The sequence below is a fragment of the Eupeodes corollae genome, chromosome 1, assembly GCF_945859685.1.
Source record: "Eupeodes corollae chromosome 1, idEupCoro1.1, whole genome shotgun sequence".
Taxonomy (NCBI): domain Eukaryota; kingdom Metazoa; phylum Arthropoda; class Insecta; order Diptera; family Syrphidae; genus Eupeodes; species Eupeodes corollae.
In genome coordinates this window covers 213,415,138-213,422,486 of record NC_079147.1, presented here as the reverse complement: position 1 = coordinate 213,422,486, position 7,349 = coordinate 213,415,138, and positions in this window count along the sequence as shown.

Below are 7,349 nucleotides of genomic sequence, written 5' to 3'. Positions count from 1 at the left end.
ATGGGGATGAAATATTGATTGTATGAACTAGCAATGACATGGAAACCGTAATTAAATCCGTATTTTGATTGTTTTAAAACTTTGAATTTTGAGAGTTCATAAAAGTTTTGTTTCACTTTTGACAAGTCGGTAGATTTGTAAATTGTCTTATGGAATGTTTTTTTTTTAATGTTTTTTTTATTTTATCACATTCTTAAAGCTTTCTTAAAGCTAGACAAAAATTCTTAAAAAAAACTATCTTACTGGCCCTATGCGGGTGCTCTAAGCTAATCCATTATTTTATAACTACTGTTTTTCGGCCTAGTAACAACTTTAATACTTAATAACAAGAACTTTTTCTAAAACCAAGAAAATAAAAAAAAACTTGGTATCTTCATCATTATTTTTTATTTTATATAAAACCCAATCCTGAAACCTTTGTAAGCCGGCCAAGACCAAACGCCCTAGACAACTTTAAATGAAATTCTCAATTTGAAGCCACTAAAACTGGTTCTCCTGCCTCACTCTATCTCTTCGGTCCCTATCTGAAAAAATCGTACTGAACCGAAGGCACTCGGCTCCATCCAGTGCGAGGACGTCTCGTCTATGAAGGAGTCGCTTATCTACAGTTATACGGCTGACGTGGTAGATTAGCGGAATCACCTCCATATCCTGAATCAGCCCTCGATTATCTATATAGAGAAAAGCTTCGGGCGGAATGTTGCCACTTAAAAATGCACTTTCGTAGTACTCATTAATGGAGTAGTAAGCCCCAAAAATTAATCTGTTAGTCGACGACGTCGCTCTCGCAATGTGACCCCTACCAAGCTTCAGCAAGGAATTATCTATTCTGTTTATGTTGGCTCTGCTGTATAGAACCTGGTTGGAAGAGTAATGTTTGTACTCCGACTCTGGTGTTCTGTTTAGTCCAAGGCAACGTGTCGCAGACATTATCTCTCTAACACCCGAATCTTTTCCATTTGAGATGGGTCAACGTTGAACCATACCGGGCACCCATAGACAATCATCGGCAGAATAAGCGCCATGTAGCAAATCACCTTCACCCTGCTGTCAAGACGGCTGCTAAAAAACAACCGTTTTGTTAGGGCACTGGCCAGAGCAGCACTCATATGTCTGTCGAAATACAAGTACTGATCCAACCGGATGCCAAGGTACATACTTTACTACAGTTTTATTCGCCAGTGGCTGTCGATTTGGTCCAAATATCACTAGATTTTTCCAGTTCTTTCCCGTATCCCCTGAGGCTCCATGCAGCGGAACAGAATAGTTTCGCATTTCTGAAAGTCGATTTTCAACTTCTAGTCATCGCAATATTGCTGAATCTTGTCGAAGTCACCCTGCAAAAGTGTCTTGATAACTTCAATTTTTGTTGCCGTTCTATATGCAATTAGGTCGTCGGCGTACGCTATTGCCTGAGTCGGGCTTGCTATCAGATCACTGTTGTAAATGTTGAATAACATCGGCGAGTTAACCGCTCCCTGTTAAAGACCATTTTTAATATCAAAGATTTTGGTAGATGTTACATTTCTAATTTTGACAATAAACCGTCTACCATTAAGCATGTCATAAAGCATATACAACAGTGGTTTACTTATGCCAAGTCTGTTTAACTTTAGATACAGACCCTCTAAACATACGGTGTCGAAGGCCTTCTCCAAGTCAACCAGACAAGCACCCGTACATTGCCTTTTAGATTTGTTCCTTTCACTTGATATTAAAGACAAGCTTAGACGCAGCATGAATAGTGTCATGTCCCGCCTTAAAGCCGAACTGATTATCCGGAATTATTTTGTTGTTCCCAGCCCACTTGGACAGAGCTCTATTTTTAACCCTCTCGAATACCTTACTGATACTCGGCTGCAGGCTTATCGACCGATCCTTTCCCTTTTTCGGGAGAGGATGTAACACAGCTGTTTTGCAACGGGCCAGATTATAAGCATTATTCAGAACGTAGTTAAACAGAGTGGTATAAATGTCCACAGCTTCCTGGGGTAAATGTCGTAGTGCAATGTGTGAAATACCATCGACACCTGTTGACTTCTTTTTCTTTAATGAATCGAAGATGTGCTGGAGCTCTATCTTCGTGACTAATCGGATATTAATCCCGTTTTGCCGTTTTCGTCATTGAACTTGATAAAACCGAGATTCTCGCTACTGCGTTATGTCTATGCAGGAAGAAGTGGTGCTGCAGCGCTCTATTCTCCAAGTCGTGATTAGCGCTAATGCTAGGATTCACCTTGTACACTTGCTGGAAAGCAGCCCCACAGCCTTTGCTTTCTCCTGTGGATCTTCGACAACAAAGAAGTCATCGTCCAAAAAGGTGTCTTCAGGATCTATTCTTGCTGTCAGAAGTACGTCAAGGAAGGTCGTTCTGATCATCCCTCATAAACATTTTGTTAATTTGCCGAAACATACTCGGGTCACTAGAATTAACGGCCCGAATTTTCTGGTCCCAGTAGAAATTAATGTTTAATCGATAGTTTTTTTTTGATTAATTTGTTTACGTTTTTTATCGACCACTTCAATGTCCTAACCTCCAGAATTTTTGGGTCAATAAACCTTCGGTACAAACGTTTAAGCCTTGTCAGAAGTCTACTTTTGTGTCTGTGCAGTGCATTCGTAGTTGCGTTACGGTACAAGTTCATAGTGTCTCGTTCCTTATATTTCGGTATAGTTCTTTCCATGGTTCGTTGGATTGTGTCGTCCATTTGTTGTAAATATCCGTCAATCTCGGTACTTGTCAAATTCCTGTCGATTGGTGGGGATATTATTCTAGACCGAAGTTCCCTCGCTAAAGCGTTGGTAAAGCGCTGCCAGTGAGTTTTACTATAATTGTAAGAGTCCACCGACACGTGCCCCTCCAACTCCACAAGCTCATTTGGAGGCGGTATTACGGCGGCGAATCCGCAGTGGTCACTGTGGTCTTATAGAACGGTCAAATTGTTAGTGTTTGCAGATTGCAGTCATTGAAAACTAATACAAAAAACTTCCCTACCTATTTTTAGATAACGGGTTATCTATTTTACGGTTTCAAAGGTATATAATAATATAATAATAATATATTTTTTCTAGATGAAATACTGACGAATACGAAAATGAATCGTATTCATAGTGCATACAAATAGTTGAAAAACTTCAAAAAAAATTGAAATGGTAAGAGGAGATAATGGTTTACATAATCGTCCAACTACGGAAGCAAATGACAAAATTGTAAGGAAATTTGAAGAGACTAAGAGACTGGATTGGTTACAGATATTGTTAGGCCTGTGCATCATCGTTTCGCTCGTACCACTGAATCGCTGCTCGTCATTCTCAGGAATTCTTACTGTCTTACGGCATATTATGGTCGATACGTCGAATGGGTGCTTGAATGACAGGCGGTGCACGGCTATTTTTTGACGAAGCACATTTCTTACTCAGTAGGTATGTTAGTAAACAAAATTGTTCTTTTTTGGGGTTCTGAGAATCCTCAAGTAATTAAAAAGAGGTTATAACATCTACAAAAAGTCACTGCTTGGTGCGGTCTTTGGTCCGGAGGAAACGACGATGTAACGACTGTCACCGTTAGTTCGGAGCGTTATAATAACCGATTTGTTTTTGCCCGCTATTGAAAAATACGACTTGGAAAATTAGTGGTTTTAACAATACGTGCCACATGCCACACAACTCGAGCGAATATGGCTTCGTTGCAAGAGACATTTCCTGGCCGCGTAATTTCTGGTAGTGGCGATATCAGCTGGGCCCTAAGATCATGCAATTTGACACCGCTCGGGCTACGCATGTATTATGCAGATAAACCTTTAACTCTTGTGCACTAAAAAAACCAAGATTCATCAAGTTATGGCTGAGATACCGCTCAATTTGTTTCAAAAAGTGGTCGAAAATTACCTCAAAAGAATCGAAGCTTGCAACAGTTCGCGTGTTGATTTAAATGATGTAGTGTTTTACACAAAATATCAACGATAAAATTTTTTAATAAAAAAATATATCATGAACAAATATGTATATTTTATATGTATGTGTTTTATTTACGTTTACTTTTGAAACCACAAAATGGATAACCCTGTACTATTTTATATGACAAACATAAGCTACTGTAACCCCATTTTGCTTTTCGATTGGCTATAAATACTTCTGGTTTCGAATAATTTATAAAAGACCAGAAGTGCAAACACAATCAAAAAATTATAATATTACATGTGGAAAACTATTTTCACTGATATATAAACATATACAATCCTTCAGAATCGCTTAGAACGTTTAGCAATTTGTCTTTACTTTCAGATGATTCAATCTATTTGCTTGGTTTGAATTAATTAACACAATTAATTGACTAAGGGAATGTTATCTAGATGAGATGGTAAATTCAAAATGGACTTTTATCAAAAACTGACAGTTTTCCATCGGTTTTTCGAAGTATTTTGTATGAATTTTGGGACAACATTTATCTATAAACACACTTCCCCTAAGAAAACAGAGAAACAAAACACTTACAAAAATAATTACGCAGCTTAAACAAAAGTTAACTTGATATGAATTTATCCAATTAACCTTTAAATATATCAAGAGCAAATCAACACCGCAGCACTGATAAAAATTGATTGTTCAACTTATCTAAATAAAACGCAATAAATCTCAAAACATACATCATAATGTTTTTTGTATTTACAATCAACGTGTAAACATGGTTGATTGCTGTCATCGATCGTTGATCATCGTTAGCACAAAAGTTAAACATCAATTGCTCTTACATATAGATTAGAAAATAGCTTGCCTTGCCTTGACAAATGTGCGGACTGCGGAACAACAAAACAATGGTTCTTCGGATGATAAGATGCACTCCCACAGAGTAATTTTAATTGTTATTGATTTTGTTTTTTTAAAGATAACGCCGTTTACTCTAAAGCAGGACTATCCCAAAGTAAATAGGTACTTAATTTTTGAACATATTATCGATTTAGACGTCGTCGCAGCAGGTATCGAAGATAAGCTTTAAGGAATTGTTTGTTTAAGGTTGTAGGGAATTGTTTTTGTGTTACGAGTACATGTCTGGGGTTAGGGTAGGGTTGTTATCTTTATAAAAATGTGTAATTTCGCAGGCAGTTTTGATAAATTTAGAGCAAGTTTTGGCTTTTTAAGTGAAAAGTGACAAATTGATCATAGATTTCAATGAGTTCTAGGAAATGTTGTAACATAAAAGAACTAATTCAAAACCTTGTTTTTCGAGTTATTAAAAAAGAATTTTTGGGGTTTTCATAAAATTAAAACAGATTAGAATGATTTACCCATCATTCAAATTTCGACAATGCTATTATCGTCCCTAAAATAACTCTTCTCTTCCAAGTTTTGATTTAGTTGACATTTATCTCGTATTTATCTCGTTGTTTTATGTCCACTGCGGAAATAAGCTGGTATAAAGAAGCTTTTAAATCATCCTGATTATTACACAAAAGGTTAATAGCCATTCAACATTCTCTTGCTAAATTTATCCAATCAGCACAGCAACTTGTTTTGGCTCATATTACTTAAAGTGCTGCTATCTTCGGAAGTCTATTATTGCTCCTCTTCATAACTCTCAAGATGTAATCGACTTGCATTTTTAGGGTTCGTATGAACTTAGGTGATAATCCTGATTCCAACATAATAACACAGTTGAGTGTATTTGATGGCAGTCTAAAAATTCGCTTAATATAGTATCGGAGAAGTTTCTCTACTGTTTCGTATTGTTTCGTTCCCCAAGTTTGTGCCGCGTAAAACATGAAAGACTCAGATACCGCTTCAAATATCTTGAACTTGTTGCTATGTGCTATACTTTTGTTAGAAAAACTTCTTTTCCAAGTTCCACTTATTGCACCCTTAGCCTTAACTAGTTTTTCTCTTAGATGAATTTCCATGCTCGAATTTTTCGTTAAGTGAACTCCAAGGTATTTGAATTACTTGACAACTTCAATGACCTCTCCATTATAGAACCATTTTTCTTTCGTCGAATTGCGGCCTCCTCCTCGTTTGAAAATCTAAATTTTGGACTTATTAAGGTTCACCATCAAACTCCAAAGCTGCCAATATTGATACAGGCGGGTTATCATTAACTGTAATGATTCAGGTGATGCAGCCAAAAGAACAATGTCGTACGCAAACTGCAATGCTTTTGTTATTTGTCCGGCGAAGTCTATGCCACCTGGTAAGAAGTCTGTTAGATCTTCAATACCTTAGCAATTGTGTCTGCATATAGATTCTGAATAACTCTTCCGAACTTCCATGACAATCCGTTACTATACATCTTGTAGATAAGCGCATGTCTATCGATCATATCAAATGCGGATTTAAAGTCAACGAGAAAAGTATATAGTTTCTTGTCTCTATTCAGAAATGTTTCTGTGATATTTTTAAGCGTAAAAATGTGTTCAACTGTCAAAAACCCTGTCCTGAAGCTTGCTTGAAACTCCTTTAAGAGCTTGTTGTCTTCTATCCATATATTGAAACTTTTTTCCAAAACCAGCGTGAATATTTTATATGAAGCATTTAGAAAAGATATTCCTCTATGATTTGGAACGTCGGCCAAGCTCTATTTCTTATGAATCGGGAAAATGATGGACTCCTTCAATTCCGGTATCCATGACATTTTTATATCTAGTTGTCAGTCGGTTGATTAGCTCTGCTGTGCCATACTTATAAAATTCTGCTGGTATGCCATTGGGTCCGCATGGTTTCCCATCTTTAAGTTCCATTACAGCGGAAATCACTTCTTGGTGTCTTATTGCAGCATCAAGAGTTTCATTTTTAAACCCAAAATTTAAAAATATAATTCAGAGTTCGATTAGAAATTTATAAAAAAAGTTTTTTCCATTGGTGTCCTTAATTTTGTTTACAAAGTTTATTGTTTTATATTAGAAGTGTCATTTTAATACAATGAGAAGAATGCGATGAAAAAATTGAACTTAATGATGTTTTTTGTCGTGATATTGCACACATTACATCAATTTAGTATTTTTTTTAAGTCTTTAACTTTATTTTTGGAATAAGATAAAATAAGTTAAAATTCCATGTTTTTTTTTATTTTAAAGATGTCAGAACCAATGCGTAATACTGTGAAAGACTCCAATTTGTGTAACATAACACTTACAGACGTTCGTAAAAAGTCCACAGAAACTTTCTTTTTAAAACGATGGATTTAGATTTTTAGGGACCTTATATTTTTTCGGTGGACGTTGGTTTTGAAATTTTCGCATAGTACGGCTAAGGAACAAATCTTTGTATTTCACAGTACAACCCAAGTTGGGATCGACGCTATACCGATGAGCATTCTCAGAAGCGCGAGTATTACGATTAAATTGTTTAAGAAGAGGAAT